General features: G+C 44.8%; 1 long non-coding RNA gene across 1 annotated transcript; it reads left to right on the forward strand.

The window, feature by feature from the left end:
* Positions 1-9713: 9713 nt before the first annotated feature.
* LOC132652207 (uncharacterized) lies at positions 9714-10432 on the forward strand. The gene is made up of 3 exons (XR_009589685.1): positions 9714-9734; positions 9963-10037; positions 10303-10432. It is a non-coding gene; the product is annotated as an uncharacterized LOC132652207 (long non-coding RNA).
* The last annotated feature ends 12309 nt before the right edge of the window (positions 10433-22741 follow it).

Consider the following 22741-nt stretch of genomic DNA (forward strand, 5'->3'; position numbering starts at 1 on the left):
ACAGCCAGGTTGAGCGATTTGCCATAGGGTATCAATTTGCTCCTGCACGAGGTCAATCCTCTGATTGAACACCATCAAGCTTCCTTTTAGTTGAGCATTAATTCCTTTATGTACAACTAAGGCATGAGCTACATTGGCTAAATGATTATTCAGGGTCTGAGCAGTCTGCCCAGTATGACTCATGGCTAGTGCCCTGGTGGTAGCTCCAACAGCCGTCAATGAGATGGTAGTAACAATGGACGCAGGACTAGCCACAGGATTATCAACATGGATTGCTGCAGCCATGAATCATCTGAAGGAATGGGCGGGCATGGGAGTGTTAGCAGGCCTTCTGGTGTTGGTCTCCTTGGTTTGCCTGTGGTATATATGCAAGATTAGAGTCTCACAACAGTGTGATGCAGCCATGATCATTCAGGCCTTTACAGCCATTGAAGCAGGACATTCTCCCCAAGCATGGTTGGATACCATAAAAAGCTAAAATGATACGCTCAGGATGCGAGGCTAAGCACTGCACTCAGGGTCAGCCGCTTTGGACCCAGAGAAGAGCATGTCTGATTGCATGCGGGTTGATGCCCCAGGTCCCGCCTCTGAGAAAAAGGTATCGGACGGGTCTGATGCTCTTTGGGTGGATGACACCTAAATGAACATCTGTACAAAGTCCCAATTTATTTCTAATATCAGAGATCAGACCTCTACTCTTGCCTATGCGTCTAAAACAAAAAGGGGGAACTGTAGAGAGCTGCGGAATGCTATGCCTTAAAGATGGAGCTGGTTTCCGCCTTCCACCTTCCCGATGGTGAGTGCTCTCTGTCATGAACAATTCCACATTTGGCTAAGGCTGAGGATCTGGCTTGCTTCCATGTATGTGGACCTATCTGCATTGCCCCCGTGGCATGCCTGGGTTGGCTACCCAGAGGCTATTTAAGCTGTGGGCTGGCTTTCCCCAGGGTCTGAGGATTGTTCAATGTTCCTGAATAAACTGCATTGAAAAAAAAAAAAAAGAAGTGTACCTGAAGGAAAGCCTGGCCTTTCTCGGAGCCCAGGTCTTGGATTGCATATGAAAGGAGAAGCTGAACTGAGCCCCAGGCACTCTGCCTCTGCTTGTGGGCTGCAGATTCAATGAAACCCACCCCCTCACGCACCTGTACTGTGACTTCCAACCTAGAACCATGGGCTAAAATAAAACCTTTTCCCTGTAACTTGCTTTTGTCAGGATATTTTATCTCACCGACAAACAGGAAAAGTGACTAGGATACCTTCTCATGGTATAGGCTTTAAACTCATGACTCTCCTGCCGCAGCCTCCCCATTGCTGGGGTTAGAAATTCACTTCCAGGCCTGACTCTTGGTCTTAACTGACAGCGTCTACCCTGTCCCTCTGAAGCAGCTACAGCAGATGGCGCAGTGACAATCGCTAGTGTCTGCTGCGTCAGAGTCCTCCTTGGAATGCCAGTTTCCCCTGCTTAGTTTTGTGAAATAGTTTTCAACTTGTATTTAATTTAAAATCTGGAATGACATTCTTTGTTTTTCATTGCTGAACCAAGATGACTGAGAATACAGCAGTCTTCCCAAGAAGCCGTAATTGTGATACCTACAAATGGAAATCAGTCCAAACTAAAAATTCAATCCTGCAATCGTAAAACTATACAAAAAGGAGGTGTGTTTGGGTGTGCTTTTTGTTTGTTTGTTTAGCTTTAAAGAACTTAGATAATTAATGGTAAATACATTTCCTGGCACATTAACCACACAGCAGTTTTATATTAGCCCACAACTATATGCTTTGAGGGTTCTTGTTTGTTTGTTTTTTGTTCCAGGAACTATAGTCTGACTCTCCGTGGCACTTGGATTCTAGCCAGAAAGTGAAATTACTTCCAACCTTTTGGAGCCTTCCCACCTCGGAGCATTCATGTCGTATGTGAAGCCATCAGCGCAGCTGTTCCAGAAGTCTCTCCGGATCGAGCGATTGTCTATCCCTCTGGGGATGAGTGAGAGGCAGACGGAGATTGCCTCATGTATCAGGTAAGTGACGTATACATCTCGCTGCAGCCGCAGCCCCAGAAAGCAAACCACGTGGATGAGTACGTCACGCCACATGCCACACACGGTCCTGAAGGAGCCAACAGTGCTGACACACATGCACTGCCCTGGCTTGGTTCGCATTTCTCTCCAGTGGTGTAGACTCAGGGGAGCATTTAGTGACCTGTATGAAGTGTTCAGCAGGTTATAATGAAGTGAGCACCTTTTGATGGTTAAGAGTCGGCAGTTAATGCTGATTCTTAACCAGACGGGGTCTAGAAGCCCCTACTAGGCAACTTCTGGGCGTGTCTGATAGGGAGTTTCTAGATTGGTTTCACTGAGGTCGAAGGCCCGCCCTGAATGTGAGCACCACCATTCCATGGGCCAGGGTCCCAGACTAAAGAAAAAGGAAGAAGTGAGTTGAGTACCAGCAGTCGCCTCTTTCCACCAACTGAGGATTCAGAGTGACTGAGAACTGGATAAAACCTTCAGCTGCTTTCATCAGGTGCCCTGCTACGGCGACAAGAAAAGTAAGGGACACACTGGGCATGCTCCGGGCAGGCTGAGCCGAGCCATGCTCTGTATGGTGGTGACTGTGCATTCAACCGAGGTCACAGCCCTCTGCCGAGGCTTGTCTGTGGGTCTGTTCTACACAGCAGATGCCTCATGGTTCCGATGTGGCCATGGCCTTGCCCTCCTTACCCAGGGGAACTTCTCAAGCACGTTCAGACAAGATCTTCCTTCACTTCCCTGGAAACTGAATGAAGGAGGCTGACATAGGCCCTTCCTTGGCATTCCCTGGGAGATCCAAAACATGTTTATTTCAGGATATTAAAAATAAGCCATTAGTGGGTGGTCAAAATAGTTTAGCTGGGAGAGCACGAGACTGAGGGGAAATAAATCGCAGGACTGGCAAGGTGGCTCAGTGGGGAAGGGCACATGCCACCACGCCTGATGATCTCAGTTCAATCCCCAGGACTCATGTGGTGGAAGGACAAACCAATTTCCCAGTACCTGGACACATATACACACAGACATGTGCACACGGACACCAAATTAAAAAAAAAAAAAAGTAACAACAGAGCTCATCAAATGAAAATTTCTTTGTTGAAACAAAAGTGATTGTGAACATCATTGAGATCATAATTCTGCGGTGTCTTCCCTCAGTAGTGTTCCCTCTTGCAGGCCTTGGGGGAGGCAGCCCTGCAGACAGGGCCTACGCATGTAGCTGTAGGTCAGATAACCGCTTCCCCAGTTTTCCAATGCAGATGTCACTGCCAGGCACAAACTCTCGACTGGGTAACAGATGCAGTTGCTGAGAAAACTCATGCTTTAAAATTAGAGAAGGATGGTGAAATTGGAGACCACACAAATAGAAAAAGAATAGAGAGTCCTGGGGTTATAAATACCTTGTGACAGGCAGCTTGCCTAAAACATTAGCAGCCGTCTCCACCCACCCTTAAGAAAAGTGTTAATACAATGTGCTATTAATACATCTAAGTCAGAAAAGCTGGAGAGCTTACAATGGGAAAAGTCTTGTCCAAAGAGCCTTCCCCTAGGATGTGCATGAAAGAACAGACAGGCAGGCAGGCAGGCAGGCAGGCAGACATTCGGGTATGTGCACAAGGAGAGAGAAGGGAAGGGAGAGAGGAAGAGAGAGAGGAAGAGGGAGAAGGAGGATCGAGAGAAGGAGAAAGAGAGGAGGGAAGGGAAAGAGGGAGAGGGAGACAGAGAGAGAGAGAGAGAGAGAGAGAGAGAGAAGGGAGAGACATAGAGAGACTTAAGAGAGATAAAGAAAGAATTTAAAGTTACTTTTAATTTGGGAGACTATCAGAGGCCAGAGCCCTAAAGTATGCCATCTGAAGTATGCAGTGTGTAATTCTTCTGTTAGCTCTGCAATAAAACGCACACTCTTTTTTTTTTTTTTTTTTTTTATCACTGAGTGGAATTCCTTTTAGTGGTGCTCAAGGGCCTGGTGTATTCAGACGGGAGAGATGCAGGCATTTTAGGGATTTACAATGTGTGGTGAAACCATGGAACTGCAGCAGAGAGCGGTTACACACCCTAGAGCCTGTTCCAGAAGGAGAAGGGATGGCAGCTATTCTAGAGCTCCCAGAAACAGGCCCATCAAGAGAGGCCACAGAGATGGTGACAGGAGCACAAGAAATCAGCGCTCCAGGTGGAGACACGTGGAGAGGCAGCTTGGGGAGAGATACCCAGTGTAACTGCTTCCGTGACCACTCATGGGTGTATCTGGAGCAGACTATTCGTGTCCCCTAAAATTTGTGTGTCTTACCCTGCTGCACCTCAAAATGTGACTGTGTTTGGAAGTGGGGCCCTTAAGGAAGGGAAAATAAGGTGATGTTGGTGATCCCTAGTCTGATATGACCAGAGTCTTCATGAGGAGGCACTGGCAAACAGGCATGTATGGAGGAAAACCATTTAAGGATGGCCGACCAGGAGCCAACGGGTTGGTTTCAGAAACAAAACACAGTTTAACAAAAACAGTGCTGTCCACACAGCTAAACTTCAGAGGAGTAGTCTGCAATGCTGTGAGATAAACCTTTTTATGCTGTTTAAGTGTGCTAGCCTGGTGTGCTTTGCTATAGCTCCAGCAAATGAATCCATCACCCACTGCAAAAACCTTAGGTGCAATCAAAGAGAAGTGATTTAATTTTAGAGTGATGAGTTGGGACTGGTGGGTGGAATCAAGTCCAAGTGAGAGTTTGTTCTATGGGCACCAGCAACCGCCCATCAGCAATATCTGCAGGAGAAAAATCACTTTCTTTCTTCTTTTTTTTTCTTTTCCATAATTTTATTTTTCTCATTAGTTACATTTTGTTAATTCCGTATCCCAGCTGTATCCCTCATTCCCTCCCCAATCCCACCCTCCCTCCCTCATCTCCTCCCTGCCCCTTTCCAAGTCCACTGATAGGGGAGGACCTCCTCCCCTTTCATATGACTCCCTTTTGTCAGGTATTTTCAGGACTGGCTGCAAAGCCCTCCTCTGTGGCCTAACAGTACTGCTCCTCCCTTGGGAGGTGGGGAGGTCTAAGAGCCAGTCATTGAGTTCCTGTTAGTAATAGTCCTTGTTCCCCTTACTATGGGAAACCAATTGATTACTGAGCTATCACGGGTCACATCCGAGCAGAGGTTCTAGGTTTTATCCTCTCATGGACTTTGGTTGAGTGTCCATCTCAGAAAAGACCCTGTGCCCAGATACGTTTGGTCCTTGTGGAGCTCCTATCCTTTCCACATCAAACTCCCCTTCTTTCATATGATTCCCTGCACTCTGCCAAAGGTTTGGTTGTGAGAAAAATCACTTTCTTAAGTAATTTACCCTTCATGTATTCAAGGGGAATTTTCTCCTCTTAAAAACATCAAAATCCTGTCTTTAAAATCCTAAGGGGAAAATACCTCAAATTCTGATTTTTTTTCTTTCACTATAAGTCAGTATAAAGAAAACATTTTGATTATTTAAAGGTAACTACATATGCAAAAAAATGAAACTGGCAGATTGAAGGAAGGGTCATTTTACACTTTTACAGAAAATCTCCGAGGCCCCTGTGGAACACAAATGCACTTTTGTGCAATAGAGCTAAATATCCAGGCCTGAGAGTGTTCACTCTGAAACTGCTTGCTCAGGGCTCACCAGAGTTTTTAGAGGCACAAAGCCGCAAAAATTTTATGTGAACAAGACTGGGGTGGCTCAGGGCTTCAGAGCACTGGTTGCTCTCGCAGAAGACCTGAGTTCACTTCCCGGCACCCACGTTAGGCTCACAACCACACATAACTACTGATTTGTGGGATCTTTTGTCACCCTCTGGTCACTTTTGACACTGTACTCATGTGGCATAAACTCTCTTTCTCTCTCTCTGTACTCATGTGGCATAAACTCTCTCTCTCTCTCTCTCTGTACTCATGTGGCATAAACTCTCTCTCTCTCTCTCTCTCTCTCTCTCTCACACACACACACACACACAGGGGTGGGGAGGAGAGTTCTATAGAAGAACACAGATTTATGTACCAAGGCATTGATAAAAAGTTCTAGTACCCTTTGTAAAGACCAAGTTAGTTTTAATTAGCACACTTTCAACACACACATACAAATATACAGATACACACAGTCATACCCAGACACACATCCAGACATACCCAGATATACACACACAGTCAAACCCAGACATACCGGTCAACACACACACACACACACACACACACACACACACACACACACACACACAAAGGCATTTGGTTCTTTAAATCATTTTTACTCCAGGGATTGATGGAATAATTTATCAGTTGCTTCAAGAAATGAAATCACTGAGTATGGGGGACCCTGTAATAAATGTCTCTGTCGGTGAGCTGACCTGAGTCACCAGCTCCCCAGCAAGGTCCCTGCTAGGCCTTCCTCACCCACTTCATGTAGTTCTTATCTCCCATCATGGAAATGAGACAAGTGTGTTCTGTTAGACCTCACCGTCCTCTGAGCGGGCCCCTGCAGCTCTGTACATTGAGATTGGTTGAAGCAGGTCTGGGCATCTCTTGCCACCTGTAACAGCTGACTTTAGCATCTTTGTCCATATTGACAGTACACACCTGTGCAGCTGGGAGGTTTGGCCTGAGCACACAAAGATGTCTAGGAAGAACTCTGTTCTTCCCCAGTGCAGAGCTAGCTCGGTAATGCCTCTAGATCAAACTGATTCTCCCTGATCCACGCATAACATTTGCAATGACATGGAAATGTTACCTATTAGAAACTACAGGCTTCCTTGGAGACCTGAATGGATGCTTCATCAGCGCTGAGGAAGGACAGAAAGGCAGAAATGATTAGGGGCACATAAGTAAAGAACCCATCACCCCATGGTCTGCGTGTACTGTTGCTCTTCTGTCCGTGTCATTAAACACTGACTGAAAGGAACCCAGAGAAGGCCTTAATGTGGCTCACAGTTCCACAGGGGACACAGTCTGTCATGAAGGGGACATGAGGGTGACCTGGGAGCAGAGAAATCACATTTCACCCACACACTGGAAGCAGAGAGAAGCAGAAAGAAAGTCAGGCCATAAACCCTCAGGACCAGTGGGTCCTCCAGCAAGGCTCCACCTCCTAAAGGTTCTGTAACCTTCCCAAACAGAACAAACAGGCTTGGGGTCAAGTAACCTTTATTTTCCAGATTTAATTGTCTTCTTGAAGGCTCACTGCTGACTAAGCTCACCCTCTCTAGTTCTTTCTGAACTCTGGCTGGTTGGTTCAGCTCAGCTGTTCTGGCTCAAACTTCTCTTTAAGCTGCCTGATTCAAACTGGCTTCTCTCAGATTCTCATTGAATTATTCTGCTTGGCCTCAAACTAACTCTAGCAATCTGTTCTAACCTCTTGGCTTCTTTTTACAACCTGTCTTTGTAAAACTGTCCCAGTAAAACTGCCTCCTCTTTCCCTCCGGGTTGCTCTTAAATTGCCTCTCTTCTGCTGTTCTCGTCAGAGTTCCACATATCCTAGTCTGTCAAATCTTTTTCTGATTCGTCACTTTGTCCCTCAATTAGAAAGCATTGTTTGGGATTAAAGGTGGGTACTAAGGGCGTGTCTGTATTCCAGCCAGATCACCCAGAACTAGAAGGTCTCTAGATGTGATCAGAGTAGCCATGCAGCTGGATTAAAATTTCTCTAAGCACATGAACCTAAGTGGGAAACTTCTCATTAAAACCAGATCAGTTGAAATTCCTCCTCAGCTGAGAGGCCAAAATATTAGCACAATGACAACATTTGCTTTAAAGGTTGGCAGCATACAGTCAACACATCTTTTATATACAGGCAGTTTGAGTTAAAGAAACAGTGAACCAGGCTCAGGGCTTGAATGAGCCTGACTGTGGGTAGGGCCTCACACCTCTGACAAATGTTGTCTGTACTCTCACAAATAAAACTTATAGTTCAATTTATAATAAATAAAATAAAATTTACATCCTAACTCCCTGGAGGCCCTACATCATCAATCAAAATCTTGTCAGGTGCCCCCAGGAACCACCCACAGATCTTATTTAGATTCTTTAATCATCTTTTGAAGAGAGTAACTTTAAAATTACTAAAAATCCTGCATGTGCTGATTACAAAGACAGCGAAGTGGGACTGTCCTTGCAGAAGCCCACTTTCGTGCTCTCAGTTCTTACTGTCAAGTGTTTCTGCTTCTTTAAGACCCTGTGCTTGAACACCATGCTCAAAACGTTCTTTAGTGATGTTCTCTATGCTTCACATGGTCTCCTCATGAAATTCTTTTCACCCTGGAGTCCAAGGACCGCTGGCATCCCTTCTCATTTAACCTTAATAAATCAATGGCCACTCTGATTTTTCCTTACTCTTTTAGGGCACAAGACAACGCGGACAATGAACTCAGGCTCCGCTGGCTGGAGGTGCTTCTGGTTACTGGCCCAGCACCCTAAGCTCGTCAAGGTGTGGTCCTGCTCATCATTGCATCACAGCCCCATGGCTGCTTTTCTCCCTTTCAAGGTGGTCTGGCTGATTATCAGAACTGTGTGACATCTCTTCCAGGGTGAGAAACTTCTCCTCTGGTTGGCACCAGGTCAATCCGTTCCTTCTTCCAGCGTGGATTCCTAGGGAAATTAAAATTTCTTAGGGTCCTCTGTTTCAATCATCTGATAGTCAAAGGGAGGTACATGGTATCTCTTTAGAATATCCTCATTCGTTCCTGGACGGCCACCTCCCCTTTGCATGTAGAAAGCTGTATGAAGTGTTGGTAGCCTGTGTCTTGTAAGAATAACTACTAGAGTAATTCTTACATACCCCTGTACAGCATTTAAGGTAGCTATTAAAGTCTTTGTTTCGTTTTATTTTTAAATTAATCAGAATAGAACTTCCACCTTCTTTCAAGGCCTCTCTATTAGAGGTGATGTCAGAAGCTGGTGCATCTCCCTCAGAGACACTCAATTGCTAGCTACAGAACCCCTCCTGATCACCCTTACAGAGCACTAACAAGCCCATTAAAATGCAAAGCAAGTTCTTAAGGTTCTGGAAGGCCAGGGAAGTACTGGGAAATTGGGATTCTGGCTTTGTTGCTTATTATTTCTGATCTTTAACCATTTGCAAATATTTAACAATGATTCTATTTACATATGATAGCATGCAACAGTGACAACTACAAACACACCATAGCCAATGGCTGCCCGTTCTTTCTGCTACAGTTATTTTTATCTGCATGAGCTTGTCAGATGTAGGTTCACGTAGGAGAAAAACGCCCAAGGAGACAGAGAAGAGAGAGAGGGAGAGCAAAGTCTGTGCTACCACAGTGGCCAGCTTTGACGCCACTGAAGTCATAGCTGAAGTCATGGTGTTCTCTAGTTAATGCCTTTAGAGATAACTAACTGAAAGCAGGCTTCTCTCATTCACGGTGTCTCCTGCATTCAGCTTATCCTTCAGAGCAATTTCAAGCTTGGTGGAAGTCGCCGTTACCTGCTGAGCCTTCTCACCAGCCCTAAAGGTGATCTAAAGGATGGCCTAGGACTCCGTCAGCACTGTTGTTTATTGTTTCATTTTGTCATCCCAGATTCTCTATTCATACTTCGAAGTTTCCGCCACCCCACCCCAACCCGCACAAGGAGCCACAAGGAGAACAAATTTGAGACGTTCGTTTTGAGTCTTTCTGTCTTCATGGAGGTCTAAAGGTGTCCCTGCAGAAAAGCGAATCATAAGCAGCCATGAAGGCCAGCCGGGTAAGGCACTGGGAGCACAGCTCCTTGACACCTCAGCGTTGACTGTAACCTTGTGAACAGTCTGAAGCAGATAGTTGCCTCTCCCCCATTGAAAATCTGCCTAATCTTAGTGAGGCTTTCAGAAAGCTTAGGAAATGATGCTGTAAAATGCCAAGGTTGCCATTCATAGTTCCCCGTGCCTCCTTTCACAGCAACTCCTGATTTTCTTTACCATCTGTCTTAATTCAGCGACGAGATTGAAGGCGCCAGGTGAATTCATGCTGATATCGCTGGCGACAGTGTTCAAACAAGCTTAGTCCAGAGGTAAAGATCCAGTTTTGCCCATCCATTTCTAGGCAACAGCTGATGAACTGGACACTGGGGCCTTTGCTTTAAAACATGTGTGTTGTGGCCAAGGTGCATCTAGAGGTGACAAGAACCCTGTCTTCTTGCCTCTCACTCATCACCCATCCAATCTTCACCCTGGGAAGCAGGCACAGATAGCCTTGGTCCTTATTTTGAAGGAGAGAAAACCAGGCACATCCTAAGTAAGGAACCAGTGGCAGAAAGTTTTTAAATTTTGGTACAGGTTAGGCGAGAGCTCTTCACTGAGCCTGAGCTGAGAGCGCTGGCATCTTTTGATGGCCAACTTCTTCTGAACCACTGACTGGTCAGCTAACCAAAGTCTACTCAATGAATACCCCGGGAGCACAGAGGCAGCCCTCTGGGAAAGGTGGGCATTTGGCTGTTTTCTTCACATAAGTCTGGAAGTCACAGAATCATCTGGAAGCAGTGTTTCCTGCCTCATTCTCTATAGTCCATACACATGTGTTGTGAAAGACATATAAAAAGAGGCTGAATTGGTTATAAATAGAATTTACATTTTTCTTAGGCAATAAAAGCATTTTGTGGAGAAACAACATTTTTTTCAAAGGTTACCTATGTTTTCCCACCTGTAAATGTGAGCACAGAAGTGTGCAGGCACATTGATCCAGGTGCTTGTGTCTGGCTGGATTTAGCAGCCTGGCCTACCATCAAGCCGTGCGGCCTTGTTGAGTTTCGGGCAGCTGAATAAACCTTCCCTCTTCCATGTCAAAAAGCCACTTTCTGTTTCTAAGGAAGATGTGCTGTTGGCAGGGAATTAGTGGAGAGAACTCCGAGCATCTGACTCTAATGTCCCAGGTTGAGCCCTCTGCCAAAGGTCAGGGGCTAATCAGTCCGCTGCTTGGTTACACAGCAGAATAACAAACAGTTTCAAGGCCGGCAGTGTGTGTGAGCGCGCTGGGGCCCTCACACTTCCCCACAGCATTTGAAGGTAAGATGGAAAGAGGGCTCTTGTTTGCCAAGCCAATGTTAAGAGTATTCAGGTGGACAGTCCAAGGCTCAAGCTTGTGTTTACTTGCCTTGAGCACTTGTTATCAACACAGCTGCCTGAGATGGCTGAGAAATGTTTACAGCATCATGGAGTTGCTGCTAGGAGCCCTATTCCCTGCACAGGAATACATATCACTCAGTTGGGTGTCAGGGTGTGGGGCTAGGAGCTGTCATCTGATCTCCCGCTTTGTGCTCACAAATCTGATAGGGCACATGCTATTCGTTTTGTAAAGCAGATGATACATTCCGAAGATGAAATGAGATGATTCATATATTTGTCTTTGCTGCCGAGAGCCCTGGCTACTCAGGATTTAGTGATCTCAAGTCCTGTGCTGGTCACTTCTCTGACTAGGATAGTGGACTCTCTTGAAAACCAGTGTGTGGGCTGAGGCCTTCTGTCTGCCCTGCAGAGAGAAAGCAGCATCATACACGATCAATGTCTGAGGTGACAGCGAGCACCGGTGCTGATGGGTAAATGAGCCTGATTGGGAAGAAGCCATTTGTGATTTAATTTTCAAGGGGAATTTGATGGATCTCACCCTGGATCTTAAATGGAAGCACCCCACCCCCTACCCCACTAAAGACTATAACTTTGTAATGTTTAGCTTGTGTTGGGCCATGTTCATACATGCAATCCCATTATTTCCAGTCACGTGACTGCTGACTCAGTCGTGTGAGATAAAAGGCATATCTCTGTCTTTGCCTTTCTTCTTATAGACACGGGAATTAGCTTTGAAACATTTAAGGACAAAAATCCAAATCATCAGTTTGTTATAATCATAAAATTATGTGGTAGTAGAATATAATATTCATATATGTGTGTATATGAATATATATATGCTTTCTATGAAAACAAAGTAAATGAACATTGATCATTAAAACTAAGGCAGCACTGCGGTTCCTGTAATAGAATTTCAGGCTCTCCAACCATTCACCATTTATTACAAAGTAAACTTAAATATTATATATGACAATTGGTTCCTATTGTGAGTCTATGTATCAAATGCATGAACAATACAATAACAAGAAAGAAGAGCCTCATTCTTGGATATCTGAGGAGCTAAGCCTGAGAAACCCTGAGTGTCGATTTCCTGAAGCCTCCCGCACAGACTCCTGGGCCACATGACTGTGTGACGGTGCCAGCCAGTCTTGCTTCCTGGCCTGGGTGCTGAGTCTCCTCTGCTTCAGAGTGGGCTGAGTACCACTCACTGCTGAAACACATACCTTCCCTGTGACGCCATTCTGAGTCTGTGGGTGTTTTTCCCTGCGCTGAGCATTAGCTTGCGTCCCATGTGTGTTCTCCATGTCAATTTGCAACCACAGCTGCCTAGTGCGGAGGCCCTTGGAAGTGCCCTCTCTACCCCCTGCTGGCTCTTTCCAAATCTGCTTCCCCACCTGTCGGCAGGCCCAGGACATTCCTTTCACAGAAGATAAAGCTTTGGGTTTATTATTAGAATTCAGACTTGGGAATACGCGCTGCCAGAGTGTGGAACACAGCAGCCTTGGCTTGGGTGGCATGTCACGTTCCTCTCTACCCTGGCCGACACCCAGGCACTCAGGGAATCTTTCCACTGTGCGCTGGCCTGCCACCTCCTTTTCCATGTGTAACCAGATGGCAGTATGTTAGGGAGAAGTTTTATTAAGATGACAACATTTTAAAGCTATTCTTCTAAGTGCCGAGCGAGCATCCTGGGACCCCTGAGCATTGGGCCGGATGTGATAAAGGAGCAATCAAAATAGTCCTCCAGGAGCCATTCACAGAAAATTGGAGGCCGTGCCGCTGGCGCAAGCAAGCCTTCCGTCCCCTCAACCTGTTTCCTTTGGTTTCTGGGGCCGATGTACCTTTTTATTCCAAATTTCTGTTGAGTGACTAGAAGATTGTAAAAGTTTCACTCCGGTTTTTAAAACTCTTACAGAGAAAAGAAAAGATGAAAAGGGAATGCATTCCAGAGCTTGTGGAAGGAAGCCTGCAGCCACTTGGCATCCGGGGTTAGTTTGGATAGCTCTCTCCTTCCCTGCTGGTGGTGGTCTGGTTCTGAGTGTGAGTGAACGTGCCCCATAACCTGTGCTAGCGTGACGCTGACCCCACCCCCACAACAAGTTACACCATTCTACCTCACCCCCAACTCCATGGGATGGACACTTTGAGAAAACGTTATTGTGAGTATTGTGAATACTGAGGAAATTGATGTGAATTTCTTCTTGCTCCCTGGAGGCTTACATATGTGTATTCACGGGGGCCTGGGCCTGCTACCGCTGGACCAGGCAGGAGCTTGGACCACAGCTTGCAGCAGATCCATCGATGCATTATCTACAGGCTGAGTGTCCCTACTTTGAAAATCCACAATCTGAAACACTCCAAAATTTGAAACTTTTCAAGCATGGACCTGATGTCACAGGTGGAAATTTCTAGACCTAGTTGAAGCCAAATGCAGGTGTGTTAAACAGTTCATATCAAATTGCCTTCAAGATTTGCGAGTAAGCCATATGTGAAACACAAGCAACCTGAAGTTTAGACTAGGCTCCCGCTTCCAAGGTATCTCATGTTATACAAGCGAACACGGCATCCTCTAAAACCTGCCCGGGCTGGAGGCAATTATGCTCCCTACCACTTTCAGTAAGGGTTTCTGCCAGGCAGTACTGTCTCCCTCCCTTTTCTCCCCACCCCCTGTCTCCTTACCTTCCTCCCTCCTCTTCTTTCTTCCCTCCTTCTTTCTCTCTTTTCCTTTCTCTCATGTGTGTTTGTGTGGACAAGGGTGCTACAGCAGATACAGCAGAATAAGGGTCAGAGAACATCTCTGAGGTCCATTCTTTTCTTCCACCTCTATGTAGGGTCTAGAGATGAAACTTAGGTCATCAGGGCCTTTTACCCAGTGAGCCTCCCCAGCCCAGGTTAGCTCACTTTCAATAGAAGCATTTTAAAGAAATAGTGCCCTTGGGCAGGTGCTCATTACTGCATCCTTCATACTCTGAGATGTTCAGTTTCCAGCCACAGAAGAGTCAACACAGCTTGGCTGAGACCTATAGTATCATACAACTTCTCTCTCCAAATAAGGGCAAATTTCCCCTCCCCCAGCTGAGGCTGAACAGTTTACAATTTCCCTGGCCATGCCCCATTAGATGCTGACTACAAGACAACATTGGTTCTCAGTAAGATTTTTCTCATAGGGACTGCTCATGCTGGGCAAGGATACCTGTTAAGCAGCTTCCAGAATCTCTAAGATAATGTGTGACATCTCACACATTGTGTAAGTACCAAAATCATTATGTGAGCAGACAAATTGCTATAAACATCTGGAGTATACAAGCAGGAAAGACAGGATCCTGGCCACCATTGTTGCTTCTAGGAGCAGCCATCTTGGATGACCCCCCTTCCCCAGAGATAAGGATAAGTTATTAACTTGTACACATTCTTTGTTTTGGAAAGATTGCAGTGCTGCTTTTCCTAGGTTCACAAAAGTGGGGGAAGGAAAGGAAAGGAGAGGAAAGGAGAGGAGAGGAGAGGGGAGGGGAGGGGAGGGGAGGAGAGGGGAGGGGAGAGGAGAAGGGGAAGGGGAAAGGGAGGGAGGGAAGAGGAAAGGGAAAGGGAAAGGAAGGGAAGGGAAACCAGAGTCAATTTCTATTTGGGGAGAAAACTTAAATTATGTTCCTTGTTTGAGTTAAGGTTTTTATGAGGTGTATTAAAAATTTAGGGATTCAATTCAGTATCTAAATCGACAAAAAAATGCTAGGATTTTTATTTTCTTTCTTTTTTCTTTTCTCTGATGAATAACTGCCGGAACCTCCCATCATGAATGCATTGTTAGGATTATCCGGTTAGTTTTCCAACCTATCGGTTGACATATCTTCCCTATTCAGTTAGATAAGTCAAACTATTTATGGGGTTTCATATTTTGTGGTATTTATGATTTCTCCAGCTTTTGAAAAATAACCCTCCTGTGCGTGTTTGTGATGGGATACAGAGACCAAGCCATCCCAAGGATGAGGTTTCAAGCGGAACTTGGTAGCGGGAATGCTTTGACGAAAGTGTGTGTTCTTATTATTCTTCTCTAGCCTTTGGGGATCCATTTTGCCTTCAGTTGAGGGGATGGGTCACTTGATTCCATTTAATTGTCCTGGATGGAGGTCCTCATTGACAGAGAGAGTCTTCAAGAATTGCTCTATGACCATGGGAACCTCGGGTGGTATTAACACACAAGGTATTGCCCTTTGTACCCTGAGTATTCTCGACACAAGTGAAGCCTACAGTGTGCCCTCATTAGCGTTTTGGAACTTAAGAGCTACTCAAGGAGTGCACCTATGGAGCACAGCTGGGTGTGAGTGTGATGACTGTCCGCAATCTTAGCTCAGTGACGCTGTTATCTCTATAGAGATGTCTTCACAGGGCGAGGCCCCATAGCTCCCTGAAGGTCACACACATCTCAGCCCATTTCCCTGGCTGATGTACTCACTCAGCCCACATTTGCTCACTTGTCCTCCCTGCGCTGCTGTGTGAGCTGCTGAGGGCAGGTGAGAGCAGACAGGAAGCATTCCTGCTTTCTGCAGCACTAGCAGTAGAAGAAAGACCTGCCAACGTGGAGGCCAAAGAAATCCTCAGAGACACAGAGAACTTGCTTAGGAAAAGAAACCTAAGATGAGTGGATTTAATGTGACTCTGGACAAATGGGGACTGGCAGTGTGAATGCCAGGTAATGAATTTCATCAAGATTAGAATCTTGCATCCTTGCAAGGAGATATTTCAAATCCAGTCATAGTTCATAAACACAAAGCATAAATTGCCTCTCTCTCACACACATATATGCACAGAGGGGAATACAGATAAGAATCCTAAAACTTGGAGTTAGCCACAGCAAGGAGATTTATTTTTAATTTTATTGAAGTCTAATTAACAAAATATTCCAGGTAGAGGATGTGACCTTCTCTCACACATTGTGTAAGTACCAAAATCAAACTGAGTGAATACATTCTTCAGCACCATAATTAGGATTCCTGTGAGGAGGCATGGATGCCTGGCCTCTTGTATGGCAAGTGAAGAACATACATGGTCTGCTAGCACATCTCCACGCTGCATATCAGAGTCCTTGAAACTCACCTTAGAAGCTGTCTGCATCACTCTCCAGCTGTCAGCAGTTGCCATTGAACTATTCGTGCACTCGAGTTTCAGGTTCTATTCTTTCAGTGTTCTGTAATTGAAGCCCAATGCTTGTTTTTTCACACCAGCCTCGCGTCACTTAGCACAGGTTCATCTGTGTTGTAGCCAATGGCAGTTGTTTTTTTTTTTTGTTTGTTTTTTTTCTTCCTTTATGATCAACCAATATTCCATCCTATTGGCATACCGGCACTTATATATCCACTGATAGTGTTTGTGTGTGTATGTGCGTGGTCATGTGTGTGTCAGGCAGAGACTGACCTCTAGATGACTTCCTCAATTACTTTGCCACCTTGCTTTTGGAAGCACAGTGTCTCTCTGAACCTGGAACTCACCACTTTAGCTAGCTGGGCAGGCCAGCAAGACCCCAGGATCTGTCTGTGTCTACTGCCCACAACCTGGGCAGCACCCAGCTTTTAACACTGGAGATGGAGATTCAGACTGGGGTCCTCATGCTCGCTGAGCAGACACTCTTCCCTGCTAACCAATCTCCCCGAGGCTGTCACTAGGTATTTTTTCAAGTCATCTCATTACCTCTACTTTCTCCATCTGCCTTCCCACCTCATTTCTCTTTTTTTAAAATTTCCTTCCTCTAATTTGGCTAGCATCCAACAGATGTCTTTGAGCCTCTTGGCTTTAAGAATGTCTGTGTGTCAGCCCCTTCATTTTCATAAACATCTTCACCATGCCATTGTGTTTTTAAAGATCTGTTGTTAAATTGTTCAGCTTCAGGATTTCAGTTTGGCTTCTTAAGTGGCTTCTGCTCTGCATTAAATCTCTTTCTTCTTGACTCATGCATCATCTTCAAGATTTCTTTAGTCAACTACTTTTATTCTCCTGCATTTTATGGACCTTCTTTAAAATTAATGTTCTCCGCCTTTCTTAAGTGATATCTAGATCCCCATTGTTTTATAATTGGCTATTGGTGTTCTTTGGGGGTGTCATGTTATACTTGGTTATTCATTTTGAGCTCACCTTGAATCTGTCTTCCTTCCCTTAAAAGAGCAAATGTGCTCTGTCTTTGTAAACTGGTTTCAGCAGGAAGTCTTTCTCCCACCAGCTCTACAAATGATCTTGAAGACCTATCACAGGGCTGCTGCGGGTGTCCACAGCCCACGTTGTGGTCCGTGAGTCTGTCAGGAGGTCTGCATAAGAGACGGTGCCTCGGGTCCTTTTGAGGAGTCTGGGAGTGAAGAGTGACCTGGACTGTATCATGAGCAGGACCGCTTCCCCGGGGACAGGAACGCTGCAGAGTCCAGAGCCAAAGCTGAGGTCTGCAGACTCATTTTAGGAAACAGGTGGGCTAGCTCCTGCTGGGTTGCTGTGTGGGAGGGGCTGACGGGTACCACACCTGCGAACGCCTGGAGCCAGAGATCAAGGCAGTAAAGAAGTTAATGAACTTGTCTCTGTGGTCCCAGATGGATGTGTCTCCCAGGGGGGAAGGCTGGCAAGGTTGCTGTCAAACGTTTCCCAGAGGCCTGGAGCTGCAGGATCATGTCACGACCTATGAGAGATAAAGATTGGTGGGTTTGCCTCCGGAAGCATGACCAGTTATTTCTCTCAGGAGGACCTGGGCGGGTTAGACTCCTGCCCGCCCACAACTGGGGCAGAATGGAGCCACTACACACAGCTGTGCGGTTCACAGGTCACACGAGCGGTGGGGCTCTTGGCTACTTCCAAGTCAGTAAGCGGACCCTGCTGGGGCAAGACCAAGACAGATGGGGGGGGGGGTCGGTTCACAGAACCACTGGGCTGAGTTTGGGGTCAGGGCATCTATCAGGAAGCATGAGCTTGCTGTATCAAAACATCAGCTCTGTCTTATGAGCTCTCGCCAAAGCACCCCATCCACAACTCACTTCCAAATTCTTGTGACTGTGGGAGCCAGAAATGGAAGGCCCATATTTGCCTTCTTGATGATACTGCATGTGACTTGGCGATTTTCAACATTCCATCCCCAGTTCATGCCGTTTGGAGGGATGTCTCGATTCTCCCTGGCCCCTCTCTGGCTGAGCGGCCATTAGAATCCTCTGAGGTACATTTGTTACATGTTTTTGACGTCTCCCAAACAGCTAGTTTCTTCTTTTCTCTCAGTTGTTTGGATCTCATGTGACCTCGCTGGCTAATGTTCCTCATATTTCACACTTTTATTTTATGATTTGGATAAAATGGGAAATTTCAAGAGGAATTTTATTGAAGAACACTTTGAACCATTAGCCAAGCCAGTTCTTTTCAAGTGCTTGCAACCTAGCAACACAATGGTCTTCAGTGGCCTCATCACACGGGGAATGTCTTTGTTTTAAATTTAAACTATTATGGAAAAAATGTATGGCATCAAGAAAGGAAGGACTGGGTGGCTTCATCTATAGACATTTTTAATGAACTTTTTAAGAACATGACTGACCCTCAGCTGGATTCTCTGCATATTTCTTTTGAGGATGTGGACTTAAATCCAGTGAAAAGGCAGACTGTGAAAGTCTTTCTTTTGGTTTTGTCAGTTCAGAAGTCATAAAGCAGGACTTATATTTGTTCATTTCAGGTTGTTTTCACTTGACTGTTTCTCATTAATATGTAATTTTTTTTTCTCTGGTTCTTAGAACTTCCTGCTTTTCCCCCTTTTACCATACAGTAGCTTGGGGCTATCCTTCTCCACCACCCACAGTCACACAGATAGCTTAGACATCAGAAGGAGCTATCATTCTCCCCCGCCCACAGTCATACACAGTATCTTGGCCATCAGAAGGGGGTACCCTTCTCCACCACCCACAGCAGCTCAGTCATCAGAACAGGGTATCCTCCAACAGCCACATAATGTATAACCATAGTATGTTAGCCAATTCCTTAATAAAGTAAAAGAAACAAAAACAAACAACAAACCATAAAACAGCATTAGAGATTAGCAGGAATGGAGCTATTTAATTTATATTTAAAACTTATACATTTATCTAAGTGTCTAAACAAATACAAGAAAATAAATACTATGTAACAATTGTTTATAAAGTCAAATTATGGTGTTAGCTTGAATTTTTTATTTTCTTGTCTATTCTATCCTATTCTTTCTTTACTTCCTTTCTTCTTTCTTTCTCTCCTCCTCCTTCTGTTGTTGTGGTGGTTACAGGGGTTGGCTTCAAACTCACTATGAAGCCAAAGATGGTCTTGACCTCTGACCCTGCAGCCTCTAAGTCCAAGGACTGAAGACTTATGTTACCTCTCCCAGATTGAATTTCCTTTTTATAAGAATTTGTTGTCCATCTTTGTGGACTGTTTTTGTGAAGGTGGTCTTTGCTACTTTGTGGGTTCTTCTTTTTCCCACCCTTTATCCCCTTGGTTTCACCCCCTATAACTAAATAGAAGAGACAGAAAGATAGAGGTGGGGAGAGAGAAGTAGAGATCCCTGAATCTAATTTCTTCCCTTGTTTCTACTTTGAGCATGACTACTCATTACAACCAACACCCCTGAATGACCTACAACCTCTGACCCCACCTCTTGGGGTGCTAGCATTCTGAAAAGTTTCCAGAATTCCAAACATCGCACTATCACAGAAACTATCCACAGCTGGCAAAACCATGCCTCTGCTAGAGCACAAGGCAAATCGTAGTCAGCTGCTGTGAAGCAGCCCCATATCCCCACATCTGGAATTAAAACAAAAAATATATTCTTATAATATTTCTGTGTTTTTAAAAGAAACTAAAATTCAAGAATCGTTACTACATTTTTAATCTGAAATTATTTTAATCTGAAATTATTATATGAAATGCATGAGAATATTTGACATTGTTCATACTTCTAAATCTGTTTCTATATTGTTTTTAATATGTTTTTCTAGCAGGGATCAATTTTAAAAAAAAAGGATCAATAGGATTTATTTAAAAAATAATCAATAGTAAATCAGTTGTGTTTTAGTCACTTAGCCACCATTGAGAAAATATAATGTCTATGTATATAATAACAAATACTTATTACCAGGAATTAAAGGCAAACTGTATTAGAAAAAAAAATACAACAAAATTTACTGAGGTGACATTAATATATAGCTGTAGAGAGTTTCATTTCATTGGTTGTTTTTGATCATGCATAGCCAAGAGAAGATATCTAGCTAATTTATATAAATATATATATATATATATATATATATATATATATATATATATATATATATATTTAACATCTTGACAATGAAGTTGCACTTGTCAGTGGCTACCCTGGGGAATGTGCCTATTTATACAGAGCTCTTTCTACACGGGCATTTCCAAGCAGGTAGAATGGCTCAATGCGGGAAACGGCACCTGCTGCCAAGACTGACAACCCGAGTTAGGTCTTCAGAACCCACGTGGTGAAGAGAGAACCGGCTCCCACAAGTTGTCTCCTCACCAACACTTGCATGTTATAGTGTGCACCCACAAGTGCACACACACACACACACAGACGCAAACACTCCCCAAATAAATGAAAATTGGACATTTTCAGGAATGGAGGGCTTCGCTTTTGAAGAAAAGCCTCAGGAGATGGTGATATATGATAAATACTCTCTAAAGACAGAAGGCCTTTTGCTGGTTTTGATGATATGGGTGCCTTAACTCAACAAAGGCCAGGTTGGGCCTGTCAAAATGTCAGAGTCAGTGGCATTATTATCCCGGTGACCAGTACAATAAATGTGACTTCACTTCATTAAAAAAAAAAAAATACAAAAAGTACTGTGACTGTTACACAATCCTCAAGCTATCCATTTGGGGATGTTTGTATTCCCTAAGGAATACTGGGATTTCCTTCTCTGCTTTGAGGGTGAGGAATCTGAATCATTAGCTACAGTGACAGAAACACTTAATATTCCCACGTGGAGAGATGGCTCCAGGGTGAAAATGCTTGCTCCACAAGCTAGAGGAGCTTGACGTCCATCCTCCAGAACCCAGATCAAAACAACACTGGGTGTGATGGAGTGCGCTCATGATCCCAGGGCTGGGGAGACAGAGACAGACAGACAGATCCTGGGACTCACGGACCAGCCAGCCTCACCTACATGGTGCTCCTCAGGTAAGAGAGAGACAGTATTCAAAAAAGATAGTGCTTGACAGCTTACACACACACACACACACACACACACACACACACACACAAAGGCACCCACCACCCACGCATGCACAAGCTCCTCCATGAGATACAGTCCTCACTTGATATTTTCATCAGGCAACATACATGACTCATGACTCAGGCAAGGTGTAACATGTAGAATCTTGGTGTTGGGGGGGGTAGATTGCTCACTGTGAGGCCTCAGAGCCAGGTATTAACGGATTTCTTGGACCAAAAGAGGTATTTGGAGGAAGAATTTAAAGGCTCTTGTTGCCTTCTCCATGTTTCTTGTCTTTCCCCAGAAACGTTTGTGATCTAAAGACAGGCAGCACCTCTATCTGGTCACGTGGGATGAGGCGACGCCGTATCAGGGATTCCTCCACCTTCCCGTCTGACTCACAGACCAGCACCCCAACACGGATGCACTGCCCACCGTCCACAGATACACTGTCCGCTGCTCATGTGTCCAGAGTTTGTGAACAGCTGCTTCGGGAGCTACAGCTTTGTGTCTTTCAGAACACGGCTGCTTGTTAGGCTGTTACATCAAAATGGCCTAGTGGAGGAAGAAGGCTGGAGCTGGGTTAAACCAGCCTACCAAAGCATGATGCTAGGGCTGAGGATGTGTCCAGCTGACAGGATTTTTGCTCAACGGTGACAGGAGCCTGGTTCTATCCACAGCTTCATGAATATAAAGGGGCAATTGGCAGCACACATCTGTAATTCTAGTACTGGGGGTGTGGGACAGAATGATCAGGAGTTCAAGCTCATATTCGGCTTCACAGAAAGTCTGGCCTGTGCTACAGAAGCCCCTGTTTGATAGACAGATAGATAGATGGATAGATAACAAAACATAACCCCCAAATCATGTCACTTGCCTTGCAGAGACACAATAAACAGAGAAAGATGAAACCGCTTGCCTTTTGAGAGGCATTGTTCATCAATGATGTCATGTGGGGTAATTAATATTTCTTTAACTCAGCATCCTCAATTAGAAATAATAAGTAATAATCAAAAGAATCCAGGCTTAACACATAGTAAATGCTTAATAAATATTAATTTCACTAGAACATCTTCTGCGATCTTTGTTATCTATTTAACATGCTAATTGCAAGCGTTCAGGCTTTTACATTTGAAATTGTATTTCAAAAATGACTGCATTGTATCTCAGACATGAAGTGCATCTTATCTCTTCAGGCTGATTAGGTGGGCTGCTGCACTGCCTCTGATAACAGAGAGTGTCACTGTCCCTGAAACATGTTTTCCTCTGGACCTATTTTAATCAGGGCTTTGTTGCAGGAAAAGCTAAATTGCTATAAGGAGGATCTCTCTTGCCCTTTCTCTCTGGGAAGCGTGTCACCATCCTGACACTGCCTGTCTATTGGAGAAGACTTAATTATGCTCACACAACCAGTTACTGCCTTCTTCCTCTTCTTCTTCTTC

This window comes from Meriones unguiculatus, chromosome 2 (genome assembly GCF_030254825.1).
Source record: "Meriones unguiculatus strain TT.TT164.6M chromosome 2, Bangor_MerUng_6.1, whole genome shotgun sequence".
NCBI classification, from domain to species: domain Eukaryota; kingdom Metazoa; phylum Chordata; class Mammalia; order Rodentia; family Muridae; genus Meriones; species Meriones unguiculatus.